Here is an 18,288-nt window from a genome sequence, read left to right as displayed (position 1 = left end):
AACAACACCTGGCTCAGAAAAGATGCCCAATAAAAGGTGGTAGTACCTTGAGAAGTACCTTGGGTGTTGTTGAAAAAATAAAAGTTGTGAAGCTAAAAAAAAAAAAAGACTAGAATGAAAACTTGGTTGTGCCCCTTTCCAGCTTTGTTTGGCCAAATGATGTCATTTCCAAGAGCCTTCCTTTTCTACTTTACTTATTTAGACACTGCATGTAAAAGTCCAGCCCTGGGTTTGGCATAAGAGCACTTAGCACTTATTTACATGCTAAAAGAATAACCGTATCCTTTGGGCTGACACAACAGTTCAGGGTTTGATTAATGGCTTCCAGTGAATCAGGCAGATTTTTAAATTTTTTTCAGCTTTATTAAGTTATAATTTACAAGTAAAAATTCTATATATTCAAAGCACGATGTTTTGATATGTGTATACATTGTGAAATGATTACCACAATCAAGTTAAATTACCATATCTATCATCTCACATCTACCTTTTTTTAATGTGAGAATACTTAAGATCTATACTTTCAGCAAATATCAAGTACACAATATATTATTATATTTTAAATATTTATTCTTAAGTTTTAGATGGACACAACATCTTTATTTTACATTTATGTGGTGCTGAGGATGGAACCCAGTGCCTCATGTATGGTAGGCGAGCACTCTACCACTGAGCCACAACCCCAGCCCCACAATATATTATTATTAACTATGGTTACCACACTGTATATTAGGTATCCAGAATTCACTCATCTTATAACTGCAAGTTTAAACATTTTTTAAAAATAAATTTTTAGTTGTAGATGGACACAATACCTTTATTTTATATGTTTATTTTTATGTGATGCCACGATAAAACCCAGTGCCTCAGGCATGCTAGGCAAGCACTCTACCACCGAACCACAACCCTGGCCCCAAGTTTGACATTTTGACCACTATCATCCATCTCACCCTTACCCAGCCCCTGGAACTACCCTTCTACCTCTGTTTCTATGAGTGTCTTCTTTGGATTCTACATAGAAATGAAATCATGCAGTATTTCTCTTTCTAGCTTATTTCATTAGGATAATGCCCTCCATGTCCATCCATGTTGGTACAAATGGCAAGGTTTCCTTCTTTTTTAAAACAACATTTTCTATGACTATTCATCTGTTGATGGACACTTAGATTGTAGTTTCCACATTCTGATTATTGTGAGTGACACTGCAGTGAAATGGGAGTGCAGGTGTCTCTTCAGTGTTTTGTTTTGTTTTTCTTTGTGGTAGTGCTGGGATTGAACCCAGAGTCTCACAAATGCTGGGCAAGTGCTCCACCACTGGGCTGTATCCACAGTGATATGGCTTTAAGACAGTGATTTTTATTTCCTTTAGATAAATACCTAGAAGTAGAATTTGTAAATCACAGGTTGAAATTTTAATTTTTCAAGGAAACTCAATCCTGTTTTCCATGATGGCTGTATTCATTTACATTTCCACTAACAATGTATATGTGTGCCCTTTCCTCTTTCCTCCTCAATATTTAGCTTTTGACTTTTTTTAGGGGGGGTGGGGGGGTATGGGGATTAAACCCAGGAACACTCAACCACTGAGCCACCTCCCCAGCTCTTTTTTGTATTTCATTTAGAGACAGGGTCTTACTGTGTTACTTAGGGCCTTGCTAAATTGCTAAGGCTGGCTTTGAATTTGCAATCCTCCTGCCTCAGCAGCCTCCTGAGCTGCTGGGATTATAGGCATGCACCACCACTCACCCATAGCCTAGCTTTTGATGTTTTAAAGATAACAGTCTCTAGCAGGTATGAGGTGACGCCTCACTGTACTTTTAGTTTGCATTTCCCTGATGATTAGTGATGTCGAGTGCCTCTTCATATACCTGCTGTTTTCCTTTGAAAAACATTTACTTAAGTCCTTTCCCATTTTTTAACTGAGTTACTTTTGCCATTGAATTATATAAGTTCCTTATATATATTTGGATATTAAACACATTTGAATATATTGTTGGCAAATATTTTTTTTCAGTCCAGTTGCCCTTCATTTTCTTGATCATTTCCTTTCTACATAAAAACTTTCCAGTTTGGTGGAGTCACACTTGCTTTTTTTGATTTTTTTTTTTTCCCTGTGCTTTTGGTGTCATGTCCAAAAAATCATAGTTAAAACAAGGCCATGGAGATTTCCCCTATGTTTTCTCCTAGGAATTTTATGGTTCCAGATCTTAAATTTAAAATTCGAATTCATTTTCAGTTAATTTTTTGTGTATGGCGTAAGATCAGGATTTAATGTGGGTTTTTTTGTGTGTGGATATCCAGTATTCTCAATTATTGAAGGGACTTTCCTTTCTCCCATTGTGTATTTTTGACACCTTTGTCAAATATTTCGTTGATTGTACATGCATGAGTTTATTTCTGAACTTTCTATTCTGTTCCATTGGATTGTATGTTTGTTTTTATGCTGATACCACATTATTTTGATTACTAGTTTCCTTATCACCCTAATTTAAAATCAGAATGCCTCCAACTTTGCTCGTCTTGCTCAAGACTATTTTGTTATTCAGTGTCTATTATGGTTCCATATGAATTTTGTTTTCTACTTCTGCGAAAAATGCCACTGGAATTTTGATAGGGATTACGTTAAATCTGTAGACTGCCATGGGTAACACAGACATTCTGATCACATTGATTCTACTGGGAAGATTCTTTAATGGCTTGCTGTGAACACAGTCTCAGTCCTTTCAAGATATGGGCCTGGGAAGAATGTTCAGTCCAGCAGGTTCTCACCTCCGCTCTCTCCACTCGTTTCACTAGCTCCTCTCAAAGGAGCCGTCCTCATGGCCCTGGCTCCTCGGGGAGATGAGGAGCACCCTCATGTGCAGGCCAAGTTAGAACAGGTGGCAGCAGGCTCAGGGAGGGACTCTCAACAGGCTTCCCCTGTGTGCATGGCCTACTCTCTCTGCTCAGGTGAGAAGAAAAATGACCAGGGACATGAGCAAGCCCATTCCTTGCTGCCAGGCAGTTTGCCCACAGGTGGGAAGGTAGCTCCTTTATTTAATGCACTTGGAGAAAAGGGCTGACTGCAGAAACACTACATGGACATGCTGGCTCCATAACTGTTCCAGATCAGTAGTGGCCAGTGGCCCTGCACAGAATTTTCAAGTTTTGGAAGAGAACAGAGGAGCTGTCCCCCATTTCTCTGTGGCCTCCACAATGTCTGAAAGGTCTGCAGGAGGCCAACAGAATAGCAAGCTCTATGCACAGGGGTCAGAGCACAGGATCCAGACTCCAGCTCTTCCACGTCCTCCTAACTGTGTCACCATGAGCAAGTGGTCTCATGTCTTTGAGTCTCAGTTTCCTTGTCTATAAAATACATCTATAAAATAATATATATGTACTTCATAAGACTAAACTAAAGGAAATTTTTTTTAGAGAATTTTTTTAATATTTATTTTTTTTTTTTAGTTTTCGGCGGACACAACATCTTTGTTTGTATGTGGTGCTGAGGATCGAACCCGGGCCTCACGCATGCCAGGCGAGCTCGCTACCGCTTGAGCCACATCCCCAGCCCTAAAGGAGATTTTAAAGTATGTAAGTATTTATCATAATATTTGGCATATGGTTTAAACAAATAGTAGTTCTAGAAGCTCTTCTGCCTGTGAGTGTGGCTGAGTATATACCTGATCCTCAGTCAATGTTTCCTTCCTCCCACCTACAGTCTGATCACTGCAGGTTGTAGGGAGGAAGAGCTGTGTACTGATTCAAGGCCAAGGCTTCCTCATCACCTTGTCACAGGACAAAGTTACAGCTATAGGACCCCAGTATCTTCTTGAGAGTTTCAACAAATAATTTCATGGCAAGAAAGGCAGAGAGATTCCTCTGGAAGCCCCAGTTGGACATGTAAAGTAACTACTATAAAAGGCAAGAGGAGGAGGTAATACTTCCTCTGCTCTTCAACAGATGATGCTCACACGGTGAAATGACTGTCCAAGGCCACCAGTAATCTTTGCTTTAGATTGGATGCCTCTCCCCACCCACCTACCATCACCCCCTTGCTCATCTGCAAGGACACTATCTGCTCTCAGGCCCTGATCTTTGCCTTCTTGAAGGTCCAAGAAAAGGAGTGACAGAGGCACTGAGAAGAGAGGTAAGGAGAGTAGTCAGGGAAGAGGCTGGGACTCCACTTAGCCTATTACCCAGAGAGTTTCCTTTCTAAGCCCTACTCACTCACACCTCTCTCCTCTAAAAATATCCAGTGACTTTCACACTTAGAGCTGTCAAGATAAAGCCCAGACTCATTCGTAGCCACCTGAATACTCAACTCTAGCCATGGCCTCTGTTCTGCACTGTGAAGCCCCGAGAAGCACGTGTGGTTCCTGGGGAGCGTGTGCCCTTTCCAGCCCCCAGGCTGTTCCCATGCTGCCACTAGGCCCGCAGCCTTGCTCTGGCCCACTCCAATCCAGGCCATCTCTAGCATGCCTTTTGGCCTCAGTCCTCTCTGCACCTAGGCAACTGTCACTCATCTACTGACCATTAGCTTCATGGGTAAAGACTGTGTCTGCCACTTTGCTCTGGTTTGCAGAGTCCGGTTCCCAGGAGATGCTCTATAAACACTGCTGAATAAATGCACAAATGAGAAGCACTTCTCTAGGCCACAGCAGGAATCTACACCAAACTGCACACCAGATAGAGCTTCACTGTTCTGACCCAGTGCTGAAGACAGAAAACGTCAAGTCCGCTCTCCACACACACTCCTTAATTTAGGCACAAAAGCGCAATGGGTCTGACAAGCTCTTCAGAGAAAAACTCATCCCCAGGCTTGCTGGCATAATTGTGACGATTCTAGCTATGGAAAAGACCCAGGCAGGTGTAGGCTAGCTGTGTGGCCTTTGGTTCTGATATCCTTAATGGTTACATCCATGAATGCCTGGGTGGGTGAGAAGACCTCCGTGGACCCTGGACCCTGTACTCCCAACATGACAAGGCAGAGATTTACCAGATTCACAGAAGTGCTTTAGATGAAAAGCTAGCTATCATGTTACCTTGGATTTAAAATTATTAACTTATGCCAGAGCATTTAGATAGCATAAAACTATGAACACTGACCCAAGGTGGCCATACTTCCTGGCAGGCTGGATGAACTGCTCCAGATGCAACTGTTTCCACATGGAAAGGACCTGCCCCATCCCTTCTCACCATACTGCTGGGTCGTGCTCATTTCTTTGGGCTGGGTTTTGTTGCTTTGATTCCTCTAACACAGCCTTACAATGAAAATTCCTATTATTTGTCCTGGTCTTTGTAAAAATAGCTTTATAACAAATATTAGGTAGAGAAAAAATCTGGTGTCACACCCAAAGTTGCTCATAACTCTTGTGTATGACTCCATCTGCTCATGTACATGGCTGAAGAAACCCATCAGGCCACCAGAGGTAGTCTTTCTGATGCTATAAAGAAACTGCCTGTAAATGGAACCATGCCTGTGAAATTGCAGCATGATGTTATATAACTTCTGAAAAGAGCCATCCTGCCTTTTCTTCGTGAGACCAAAATTCTTCTCTAATTTCATTTGAAACCTATTTGTTTTCTTTCTTGAAAAAGAAAAAAGGCATTCAGGCAAAAATTGTGAAGCTATGGTAGAGTGGCAAGAACAGCGTGACTACCCACCTGGTTTAATTTCTTTTTCTTGCTTGCATCTCTTCAGATGTTCCACTCTCGGTTAATCAGTGTGAAAAATCTAAAGAACCAAAAGAAAAGGAGAGATTAGATCCAGACACACTCTGAGCTGTAAACTGAAATAATCTTTCTGGGAGGACAAGTTCGCATTATTGATTTACATATTAAATATGCACATCCTCTGAGACAGCCAAATGTCCAGGATATACCATAGATATAGTCAGAAGACTCTAAAGGAATTCAGCAAAACATATTTGTAGTAGCAAACAACAGGTGAAATGACTTAGACAGTTGTTAATAAAGAAAGTTAAATTGCAGTTAATTGCAGTACAATAAGAAACCATACAACTATTTCAAAGGAGAAAGATTTCACTGTATTGACATGGAAAGATGTTCATGCTTGATTGTTGAAAAGATATTGTAAGGGCTGGGATTGTGGCTTAGCAGGAGAGTACTCGCCTAGCACGCGCAGGGCCTTGGGTTCATTCCTCAGTACCACATAAAAATAAATGAATGGAATAAAGGTATTGTGTCCAACTAAAAAAATTAATATTTAAAAAAAGTATATTATAAAATTGCATGTATTACTGCTTTTTAATAAAAATATAAATGATTATTATGTTTAGGAAAAGTGAAGCATTTGTGTATATTCACATTTTTAAAAGTATACACACTTTATACTTTAAGTTTTAAAATAGGGAATGGGGTTGTGGCTCAGTTGGTAGAGTGCTTGCCTGGCATGTGTGAGGCACTGGGTTTGATTCTCAGCACCACAAATAAGTAAATAAATAAAGGTCAATCACAACTTAAAAAAAAATTTTTTTAAAGTTTTAAAATAAACAGCCAGGCATGGTGGTGTATGCCTCTAATCCCTGAGTCACTGGGATTTAAAGTTCCTAATGATTCAGGATAAACATAGAAATATTATTTTACTTTAGATAAATTAATCTAATAATAAATATTAAAAATTTAAAGATAAAAACAAAAAACAGAAATAGAATGCATAGGTGCCAAGTCAGTAGAAAGTTCTTGTCTAGAAAAGGTAATTATCAGGCTAGAGATGTGACAGTGGAAGAACACTTACTAGCATGTGCAAGGCTCTGGATTTGAGCCCAGAATAGGAAAAAATGGAAAAGACTAATTATGAAAAAATGTCAATCTTTTCCAAATGACTACATCATTTTTATTAGATTTCAGTCAGAATATCAATACATTTTGGGGATGGTAACATTAAAGTTCATATGGAAAAATAAGGATCTCAGAAGACTGGCCAAGAAATAGTCAAGAAAAATGGAGGATTTGTCTTCTGAGACAGTAGAAATTTATTATAAAGACATTAGAATACGAGATTATATATTAATATAAGTATAGACAAACAGATGTGTGAACTAGAAAAACAGGTCCAGAAATAGATACAAGAAAATAAAGAAACTTATTTATAAAAATCATGAAATTTTAATGCAAAAGAGAAAAGATGATTTATTTAAGAAATGGTGCTGGCATAACTAGAACAAGCAGGACCACTTCCTCTTACTATATAAACACAAATTCCAAAAAGACTAAAAGTTCTGGATTAAATTAATTATAATGATGAAGGCATTAGAATACAGAGAATAATACTTATTTAACTTTGAGGTTGAAAAGTTTTTCCTAAACAGGCAGATATCATGAAGAGAAAAACATAAAGCTCACATATTTTATAATAAAAATTCAATCCTTTATAATAAAATATGCAAATGATCAGTTAAAAATATCTGTGGCACAATGGCATCATCATTAATGAACAAATATATAAAGCAATTTTACAAGTTATTGAGAAAAAGGCAAATAATTCATACAAACAGGTGAAGGGAATTCACAGAAGAGAAAGATGAAGCAGTCAATTAATGTGAAACAACGTTCAACCTCACTAGACGATAAGCAACTATGGGACACCATTTCCCCCCATTAGCCTTGCCATAAAATAAAACAACAGAGATAGAGGGAGAGGGAGAGAGAGTAGAAGGAAGAAACTGGAAGGAAGAAGGAAGAGAGCATTTAACATTGGTAAAGATTTAGGAAACTCATATACTAGAGAATATAAATTACCATGACTCTTTACAAAGTAGGATGGTATTATCTATTCAATGTCAAATAATACTAGTTTTAAAAAATGCAATCTTTAGAAATAAAATTATCAATAAGTACGACATGAATATAAAGATATTTAGGGCTGGGGTTGTGGCTCAGTGGTAGAGCACTTGCCTAGCACATGTGAGGCCCTGGGTTCAATCCTCAGTACCACATAAAAAAATTAATTAAATAAATAAAATAATGATTAAATTCTTTAGGAAAAAAGATATTTAATACAACAATATTTTTTAGTGGCAAAAACAGTGTCTTAGTCTGTTTTCTCCTGCTATAACAGAATTCCTGAGACTGAATAATTTATAAAGGTAAGAGGTTTGATTTGGCACACAGTTCTGAGTCTTCTTGGTTTCTAGTCAGGGCCTCATGGTAGAGAGCAGAAGGGGATAGGATATATGCAGAAGACAAGGAGGGGACAAAGGAGCTGACCTGCTTTATTACAACCTGCTCTAAAAAGAAAAAATCAATTCCCATGAGAACCCAGCCTCTGGGGAAAGACATTAATTCCTCTGAAAAGTTCCACTGGCAAACAGATTTCAACACGAGTTCTGGCAAGACAGAGCACATCCAGACCACAGCAGCCAGGAACATAAATATCTGTCAAAAAAGAAATGGTTGAATATACTGTAGTGTACTCTTCCTTCTATAGCCTAAAGCTATTTAAAGAGTGAACGATTATTATTATTTAGTGTGAAAAATAAGTTACAAAGTAATGAACCAAGTATGATCCCACTTCTGACAAAACAAATTGCCACATATACACTCAAACCCTATGTCTATTTAAAAAGGAGCTTGGGAAAGTTATGGAAAGATACACACCAAACAAACTACCATCACTGGCTATCGCAGATAAATGGAAATGGAAATGGGGGAAGAGAACTTATAAGTTTTCCTTCAAACATCTTCAAATTGTTTAGCTAGGGACAAGAAACACAAAGATTACTTGAAGGAAAATAAAGAAATAAAAACAAACAATAATAAAGAAACAAATAAACCTATTAGAGCAGAGAAAGAACAGTGGCCAACTATCATCATTACCTGTTTATCTTCATATGGGCAAGTAAATTACATTTATTGTCACTTTCTTTTTTGGCCAAAATAGAACAGATCTTCTGCTGTTTTGAAAGTTGGAAGCAAAATTAAAAAAAAAAAAAATCCAGGTTAAAGTATACTTTACTGCTAAGCATTTGTGACTTTAAAAGGGGAAAGAATTCTATACTTAAAAAAAAAAAAGAAAAGAAAAGAAAAAGAATTTTCCCCTTTAATGTCTAAAAGAAAATCTAAACTGTAAGGTTCCCCCCTCCTCCACCCTGGGAGGGCTGTGTGCTGGAACAGGAGTGTGCACACCAGATGCTCTGGCTTTATGGCAGGGGCAGGAACCCTGATAAGAGAAATGGGATGTTTTGCAAATTATTTGGATGAAAAGAAAAAGGAAAGGAAATGATGAAATAAGGTGGGGGTGGGGAGAGAAGAGGAGGAGGAGGAGGAGGAGGAAGCAGAGGCAGAACAGAATGCACGGCAGGCTCCTGAACCGCTGTGGAACCTGGCATTTTAGTTACCTCGGCTTTGCGTCTCACTTTGCATCTCACTTTTATTTCATGGATAACAAATGTCTCACTGAAATAATAACAATCCCCCCATCTCTACAGGCCTTCTTATTTCACAAAGCATATTTGCAGCAGGCGCCTCCTCCGCTCCGCGATGCCCATGTCTGTCTGAGGGCCTTGCCTACCCTCAGCCTGCCCGACCCTCATCCACCTTGCTCCCCTCCCCTCTCTGGCTTGAGCCCATCACACCTGCCTCCCTCTCCCTGTTGTGTCATTCTTCCTCATGCCACACCCCCCCCTCCCACCTTAGCTCCTGGCATCACTGCCTACTCCACATGTTTAAGCACTACATCCTCCAGGAAGCCCCTTAGCCACACCTTATTTATGAGTCCTCTGTCACCCTGTTTATGGGTCCTAACATGGCCATTGGTCCTAGTGAACATCACGTAGGGAGGGGTCATGAAGGACCAGGCCTATTTTATTTCACACCATCCACCTATCATCTTGCCCATACCCTGGCACATGTCAGGTACTCAATTGATACTGGCTGACTACATGAAAAATTCAGTCAAGTAAACTGAAGGCCCGGCTCAAATGCGATGCTTCTTGGCTTTAGCAGGCTCTCCAAGTTCTCAGTGCCTCTACTGGGGCACATTATCACTTGTGTTAAGAGTCTTCTTTTTTCTATCAGACTGTGAGCAACTTAGAAGTCTTATTTACCTTGATAATGCACACCTTACATAAGCCCCAAAGCACAAGGTTTCTTGTTTGTTTTATAGTTCTGGAGACTGAACCCAGGACCTTGTACATGCTAGACAAAGGCATTAAGCTACATTACATGTAGCTACCATTAAGCTGCACCCCCTTCTTAACAGCAGATGAACTCACACACTGCAGGGAAGTACAAGTGGAGGCTGCAGCCTCTAACCAATCACAGATGGCATTTTTTTCTTGCCCAGTGGACCGCAGCACAGAACATGAGCACCTTGGGGATATGCAAATACATATAAGACTCTGCCCATGGAGAAATTAAAATTAGAGCTAAACTTGAAATGTAGCAGTAGTGTGTGGGTGAGGGGACGGGAGGCGGGCCCTTATTCAGAAACCAGAGAAGTGAAATTACTGAGTGGTGATTTATTTTAAGTATGTTTTTCTGTACTGTCTAGCTTTCCTTCCTTGAGTATGTTCTAATTTTATAATCAGGAAAAACAACAATAAGTGTTATAAAAACAAACCAACAGAAAACCCAGCAGGGATTTTAGACTACCAAAATCACCCGTTCCTATGTTTCCTTGCCATGGTTAGGCATTCTGAATTCAGGACCCTCCCAGATGGGGGCCTTGCATTTTTTGAGGAACAGTTCCTTCCATTCCTCTGAAGCATGGGGGACAGGAAGGTGTTTAGAAGTGGGCACTTTCTGCTGCTGCAGTAGCTTGCAGTCATTCCCAGTGCAAACAAGGGCAAATCTCCGAGCTCCAGGAACTGGAGGAGTGTGGAAGCAATGACCCAGCTTAAGACCAGGCTCTGCCAGATGTGAGCCACTGTCTGGCATTCTGTAGCCCCTCTGCATATTTCTTCTGTGCTACTTTTCACATTGGGGTTCACTCGCCACCTGTCTTCCTGATGCACGGATGAGAGGCTGCATCTGTAATCACCTTGCTCCCCTAGCCCAGGGCTTAGTACTAGGAAGCCCTCAAGACACTTCATGGAACAGTGGAGACCACACCTATGAAGTACCAACCACCTATGAAGTACTAAACATAACCAACCCCAGACCCTGGGACATAAGACTGCATTAACCACCAGATACTTCATGTCTTTTGTGCCCTGAAGGTCCAGCATTCAGTCCTGAAGAGCAGAGTGGAAGCCAGTCATTTCTTGGAAGATTAATAAGGCTGCTTTTACGTTTGGGAAATCTGGCTTCCTCCAGTAAGAGCAGATTATCTAGTCTGCAGTTTAGAATCATAGCTGACTGCGACTTCCAAAGACACCCCCTTCTTGAAGGAGTGAAAGCCTTGCTGAGGGATCTGCAGGAGACAGTGAGCTGGGCCTCAGGTCAGGGTTAATAAAGTGCTTCCAGAAAACTCCAGATTTTCCACTGTCTGCACTCAGGAATCACTTCTGACCTCTTGTGAGCTCAACTTGGGGTTCACTGCATGAACTCAATTTCTTGCCACCCACAGCACCTGTTACCAGCCTCTTCCTTAGGTGGCTGGGCCAGGGCCCGCTGGTCCAGGAGAACAGTACCCACTTCTGCTTTCGACCTCTGTGCTGGCTGACTGATTTGAAATTCAGCATCATCGGAGTAGGTGACAGTAAGCAGCCCAGAGGCTGGATATGAAGAGCCAACACAGCATCTCCAGGCACCCTCACAGGGGTTTTAGAATTGGTGAGTTCGGGGATAACCACAGGTTCCTCACAGAAATGCCATCTTCTGACTGAGCACAGACACATGCGTACACTGCTAGCACTCTTTCTGGACGTTGTAAAACAATAGTTCAGAGTATGAATTTTTGTACCTTAGAACTAAGTGCTAATTTGTGAGCTTTATTCCATTTCATCCACACAGTATACTTTGGAGCAGGTATGACTGTGACCCCCCGACTTTACCAAGAGAGGCAGGTTCTGTGTGGCAAGCAGAGCTGTCCAGGATCTGTAAGGCAGGAGGTGATGAGGACAGAGCTTCTACTTGTTCTCCTACCCAGGAGAACCTTCATTGAAGAAACTGACACATAATGCCACCAGTCAATCCCAGGGTCACAAAGACCCACAGGGTTCAGAGGCCCGCAGCAAGTCAGGCAGCACAACAGACCAGGCGGGAATGACACACAGGTGATGAGCCGGGAACACACCCGCCTGAGGCAGCTGAAATAAGACCTAAACCAAGTTCAACCTTCTTCCTGTAACAGAGAAAAGCTGAGATCCAGGGAGCTGATGGAGACAAGGCAGCACAGTGTGGTGGAAAGTTCAAGGGTGGCAGGGACAGCCAGTTCTCATTTGGTTCTCCAGCTCTATCAGCTGCCATACCGTAGACAGCGCTTCGTCTCTGTGCGCCTCTTTTCATGTCAGATGGAGCCAATCTCTGTCTCACATCACTACTATTAAGATTTAAAGGAGTCAGCAAATGCAAGATGCCCAGTCTTATGTGTGACAGTTTTCACAAAGGTATAAAAGTCAAGTAAGAGCTCAGGACACAGTGGTCCCTTTTACAACCTGTCTCCACTCCCAAGATGCCCCAAACTCACTGCTCACCAGGAGGCCAGTGCCTAGTAGAAAGCCTGGCACATGGGTGCAAAGGAGACATAGCTCAGTTTTAATCTAACCCTAGATTTAATCCTAGATCTTAATCCTAGATTTTAGTTTGGTAAGAGAGAAGAAGGGGAACTTTGGTTTGCCCCCTGTCCCCTCCTTTAACCTAGACATGCCCCATGCTGCTGGGGAAGGACAAACAAAAGTAAAGGTCGTCTTGGACTTTGACTCTCCGGGTTCCAGGTCTTGTGGATTTAAGGACTCTTTTATCTTGTTGGGTTTTTTGGTTTGTTTGTTTTGTGGTATTGGGGATGGAACCCAGGGCCTGCTCATGCTGGGCCTGCACTCAACTACTGAGCTACTCCCAAGCCAGGGCTCTTTATCTTTAAGGCCTTCCCAGACCCTACTCTTGGGAGGATGTGTTATTTAGAAACTATTTGTTCCAATAAGGTCTTGGTTAGCAGGAGGGGGCTCATGGCCCTGTGGCAGGCATATCTTAGAGCTGTGGTCTTCCCCAGTAACAAAGCCCACTGAAGGTAGACTGTTGCTACCATGGAACCAGCCATGGGCCTGGGTAGCCAGAGGCTGGAGCCACCCAGCTCCCTAGGATTGATCTTGAGACTGAATAATCTGGTCATCCTTCTTCCTCAGGTCATGGTGAGGAGGTGATGCCTGAAGGACAGAACCTGGCCTTTGTGGTCTCTGCCAGAGACCAGGTGTGGACAGATGAGGGTGGCCTTAGTTTCTTGTTTTATGCTGTCTTAAGTCAGTGCTGTTAAAGTATGCTTTTCCAACACACACACACACACACACACACACCAATGAAACTTTTCCCCCTCTTTATTTGGGAACACCAAACCTGAATAAAATCATCAAAACTCAGTAGTAACTTCATACTGCCTGTTTTGTTTCCTCTAATTGTCCTACAGGTGTCAATTTTAGTCATTCTGGATTACTGAAAACCTAGGGCACTTTGCTTCTAAGGCCATAAGGATCTGCCTCAAAGGGAAAGAAATATGGATGGTTCATTCTAAGCTTCATTTGAAAATATCAAGATCTAGTTCTGTCCCCTCATTTGGCACATGAGGAAACTGAGGTCCAGAGAGTGCAAAATGCTTGCCCAAGGTCACACAGTTCTAATATGTGCCTGCCTGTCTGCTTGCTCTCCCTCCTCTTTTTAATGGTGATGGGGATCAAACCAGGGTCCTGGCTCATGCTAGGCAATTGCCCTACCACCAACCTATGCCCACAGCCCTTATTTTTATTATTCAAAGCTGACATTCTTCCCCTTTAAGTACAGCTTGTTAAGTATATTTAATCTAACAGGGGAGAGGGGCCATAGCACCCTATAAGCCATCTCAAGCCACCGAGCTCCCTAGGATTGATCCTGAGACTGAATAATCTAGCCATCCTTCTTCCTCAGGTCATGGTGAGGAGGTGATGCCTGAAGGACAGTACCTGGCCTTTGTGGTCTCTGCCAGAGGCCAGTGTGGACAGATTGAAAACCCTCAGCTCAGGGGCCTAACCAGGAAGGGAGCTTGGGGCTATAGGGCTCCTTCCCTTCCTGTTTGCACAGAGTTGCTTGCTTAGTTTAAAACCCTAAAAACAGATACCAACAAATGGAACGCCTAAGGGCTTACATGTTCTGTTTATTTTCTAAGCATAAACAGCAAATTTAAAAAAGGAAGCAATAAAAAGATCACAAAGGGGGCTGAGGCTGTGGCTCAGTGGTAGTGCACTTGCCTGGTATGTGTGAGGCACTGGGTTTGATTCTCAGCACCACGTATAAATAAATAAAAACATAAAGATCTATCAACAACTAAAAAATATTTTTAAAAAAATCACAAAGCCAAAGTTAAAGATTTCCCCTCCTTTCAATCTTGGGAGTCTCCCCATGGCCCCCAAAGTTTATGAGGTAAGTGATGACTTCAGAAGTCTAACCATGTCTGTGTATAAAATTTAACTTATTAATTTTATATTTGTGGGGGGAAGAGTCTAGGGAATTTTCACTTTCAGAGACATTTATTTCTAGAAGGTGTACAATGTTTTGTAAAACCTTTGTAATCAGAAAAAAAAATAAAGTTTTCAAATACTAGTTTCAGGATTTACTTTGTCCCCTGTATTTGGGGCAAACTGCTGCTTTTAAAGCTAGGGATACGTCAAAAGTTCTTTGCGTGAAAAAGTAAGCCAGGATCTAAACAGAGCCCTGGGAGGCTCGGGGCTCTGACTCCAGCCCCAGGCAGTTTCAGAGAAAGCTGCAATTTTCAGAGCAAGCTCACATATATCAGAACATAAAAATAGACCCTTTGTGACCAATGAGCTAGAAAGCAAGCTCTCCAGAGAGCTCTACTTCTCCCTGGAGGTGGGGGTGAGGAGGGAGTACAACTCTACTTACGGGAGCAAAGTTCCTCAAACTGCAGAGGTTCCCGGTCAGAAGTGAAGGTGGAATTAAGAAACCAGGTTTGAGAAGGAGCAATCCAGACCCAAGGTTCAGGCAGAAGTCTCTCGGCCCTCTCCCTAAATGAAAAAGCACTTCGAGGTTTCAGTGGGTGTTTCCCACATCTCCGGCCAACTAAGTCCCCATTTGCTGTAATCTAATGCTCAGGCTGATGATGTCAACCACTTCACTCACTTGCTCAGTTTCCACCTCTCAGTCCACGGGGGAGATCCATTTCCTCTGGACAATGAACTGGGGGGCTGTAACCGCATCCCAGGCCGGTCACATTGGCCTAACATCCTTCCTCCAATTTTCAACCCTGAGGCCCTAGTGACAAAAGGCTTCCTATCTACTCACTCAGCCGGGGCTCCTAGCTTAAATCCTCTGCTTGTTAGCCGGGGCTCCTAGCTTAAATCCTCTACTTGTTAGTCACTGCCGACTGGGGGCCATCTAGTCTGCTGGGTTGTGTTTTAATTCATTTCTTTGGTGTATAATGTGTCAGGGAGGAAGACTTCACCCACGCTACAGCTCTCTGCTCAATTCTTCAAGTCTGAATTTGGATCTCCAGAGTTTCCCAGGTACATAATGGGCACAGTGTATGTGTTTGTCCCTTTGTAGCGAGATGACTTGTCTCTAGGAAAGCACTGGTGTTTGCCTGGGGAACTCACTTGGGTCTTGGCCACTCCCCCAGCTGTATGAATGGCCTCAAGCAAATCCTCTCCCTATCTGGACCTCAGTTTCCTCATCAGTAAAATGATGGCATGGGTGTCCTCCCCTTTTGAAATTCCATGACTGAAAACCAGTGACTGCTGAGCTTATCAACAAATGCATCCCAAGGCATTTTAATCACAAGCTAACCAGCCCAGTTGCCTGGCTCTGCTGGCTCCTTTAAGCCGCCTCATGACAAAGCTGACAGGTTTCTCAAGGAGAAAAGCCTAAAGAAATCACTGAGTGAAGCCAGTCCGGAGGCTGGGGCAGATGTATTCCAAGTTCTAGGCTAGACTTGGAAATTCAGAAGACCTTGTTTCAAAATAAAAAAATTAAAAAGGACTAGGGATATAGCTCAGTGGTAAAGCGCCCCTGGGTTCAATCCCCAGTACCAAAGGGGAGGGAAAAAAGAATTCACTGAATGAGTCCCAGGGGAAATAAAAAGAGGCAGCATAAACTACTAGATAAGATAAACAAGAACAAGTAAGGGAACTCAAATGTCCTTGGGGATCAACAAGAAACAACAGTGGATAGAGATAACAATAATGCCTTGCATTTGCCGAGTGCTGGACAGTGGAGATATGTAAACCCTCTTTCTCAGGTGAAGGAGAAGCAATGATCCTGAGCACTATTCAGGGGAGCCAGAGATGTGTACCTGGGTCCTTTGTGACTTACCACCCTAAATTTTCTGTTCTCTTAACTGTGCTGCCATTCTAGGATTGTGAGAATTAAAAAATACATGTAAGGGGAATGAAAGTAGTTGGTACATACTTAGTACTAAACCAATGTTAGCTCTCATTTGTGCACATAATCTCATCTGATTCTCATAACACCCCCAGGAGAATTAGGGGCCCAGGGGCTGCATTATTCATCTCTGTTTCCTGGACAGGAAAATGAAATACAGTGAAGCTAAATGACATGCTCAAGGTTGCATAACTCAAAACCAAAAAGTTGGCATTAAAAATGGAGATTCTTCATTCCTGGCTAAGTCCGAACACATGCCCCACACCTGCCGATGCTATTTCTCCAAATAACTATCCAGCCTGGTAAAGGAAACACTTCAGGCCACCAGGTCAGACGGGGCGCTTACTTGTTTTGCTACCAAAACAATGAGTGGCCTAAGGCAAGTCTGGCTGCAACTGCTTCACCCCAAAGGGACAGATCTCAGTGGTAAAGCGCCCCTGATGCTATTTTGGATGGGGGCGGGGGTTAGGACTTGAACTCCACTGAGAAAGCAGCTCTTTATCAGCAGGGGCAAGGCTATGGCACTTTGTAACTTAATAAGAATTTTAATTATTTCCCAGAAAACCTTGATGATTATCAGGAAAGGTCCAAGCAAACAGGCTCTATTAGGAGGGTGCTTTCCAATCTGAAGGCTTTGGAACAAGGTGGTGGACTGTGGTGGAACAAAACCACCAGCCTGCAAAACCCCTGGGAGCAGCAGTTAGCAGCCCCCAAAGAGCTGAGTTCCTCCTAGTCCCTGGACCTCCTCTAGCTGGGCAAGTAGTTCAATGTCTTTATGCCTTGGCTGACAATGTAAGATGAGAATAACAGCATACCATTGAAGGTTCTGAATGGGTTAAGTGCCCAGAACATACTTTAAGTTCAAAAACACTTGTAAAAATAAACTATAATAACTTATTGGTAAAACATTATTTTCTAATTCTGACTCAGTTTCGCCATACTCTGCCCCGATGATGATGTGACACAGTAATAAAGTCAAGGATGCTGGAAAGTCAGAAGAAAGGCCTGTATTTCTGCAGAATGTCAGGCTGAGTAATGAACAAAAGCCTACTTCAGAACTGTCAGGCCTGTTCTCAGCAGCAACACTCAGCCTGGAGGGACTGGAGGCTGGGGCCTTTATTCCAGAAGCCTGAGTGGGTGTCAGGAAATGAAGCTGGGCTCAGATGGGTCAGTTAGCTGACATCACCATCGGTGCTTTGAATCATGTTTTGTTAGATGAGCAAAAATAATAGTAAGGAGCTCATTCAAAAAACACCATTATTTCTTCATCTACTTTGTAATACTTGCCTAATAATTCTATATCTATCTGTGTCAGAATCCATGAGGAGAGGGCCCTAAGCACCTCATCCACCACTAACAACCATGGGCACAGTCATTTTGTATCACAATTGAAGACAGTGGATACGGTATATGCACTGGAGCCTTCCTCTGCTCAGCCCTTTGCATACGCCATTTCATGTAATCCCCATGGCGATCAGGTACAACAGGCATAAATGATACTCACATCTTAACAGCAGTGGCAACAGATACAGGGAGCATGTTTCTGAGCTGTGCAAAGCCCACAGGATAGTGGCAGGGCTGCACTCCAACTCAAGGCAGTTTGGGGCCAGGCCTGGAAACCCCACCCCCCTGGGTAGCACCTCTTACAGGGCTTCCCAGCAGGGAAACCCAGGTTGCTCCACAGTAGGCTCCATCTGAAAACTGGAGGAAATGGAGGCAACTTTGGCTGCTGACCTGTGCAGCCTGTGCAGAACTGGCCTGAGGGCTCAGACAGCCCCTCCACCACAAATTCCCATACCTACCCCCCACCTAGTCTGAAAG

General features: G+C 42.4%; 1 protein-coding gene across 7 annotated transcripts in view; it reads right to left on the bottom strand.

The window, feature by feature from the left end:
* Pkig (cAMP-dependent protein kinase inhibitor gamma) overlaps positions 1 to 18,288 on the bottom strand; it is an 86,545-nt gene that overhangs the window by 22,164 nt on the left and 46,093 nt on the right. For 3 of the 7 annotated variants that reach the window (XM_071608953.1, XM_027945147.3, XM_071608952.1), the window contains exon 2: positions 5,647 to 5,716. The gene's annotated coding sequence lies outside the window, so the exon portion shown is untranslated. Of the gene's footprint in view, positions 1 to 5,646; positions 5,717 to 8,820; positions 8,925 to 14,973; positions 15,096 to 18,288 lie in introns of those variants that run through there. The other 4 variants (XM_027945144.3, XM_027945143.2, XM_071608954.1 and 1 more) reach the window with 3 other exon arrangements.

Source organism: Marmota flaviventris, chromosome 2 (genome assembly GCF_047511675.1).
Source record: "Marmota flaviventris isolate mMarFla1 chromosome 2, mMarFla1.hap1, whole genome shotgun sequence".
NCBI classification, from domain to species: domain Eukaryota; kingdom Metazoa; phylum Chordata; class Mammalia; order Rodentia; family Sciuridae; genus Marmota; species Marmota flaviventris.
This window is presented reverse-complemented; position numbering and strand designations above follow the sequence as displayed.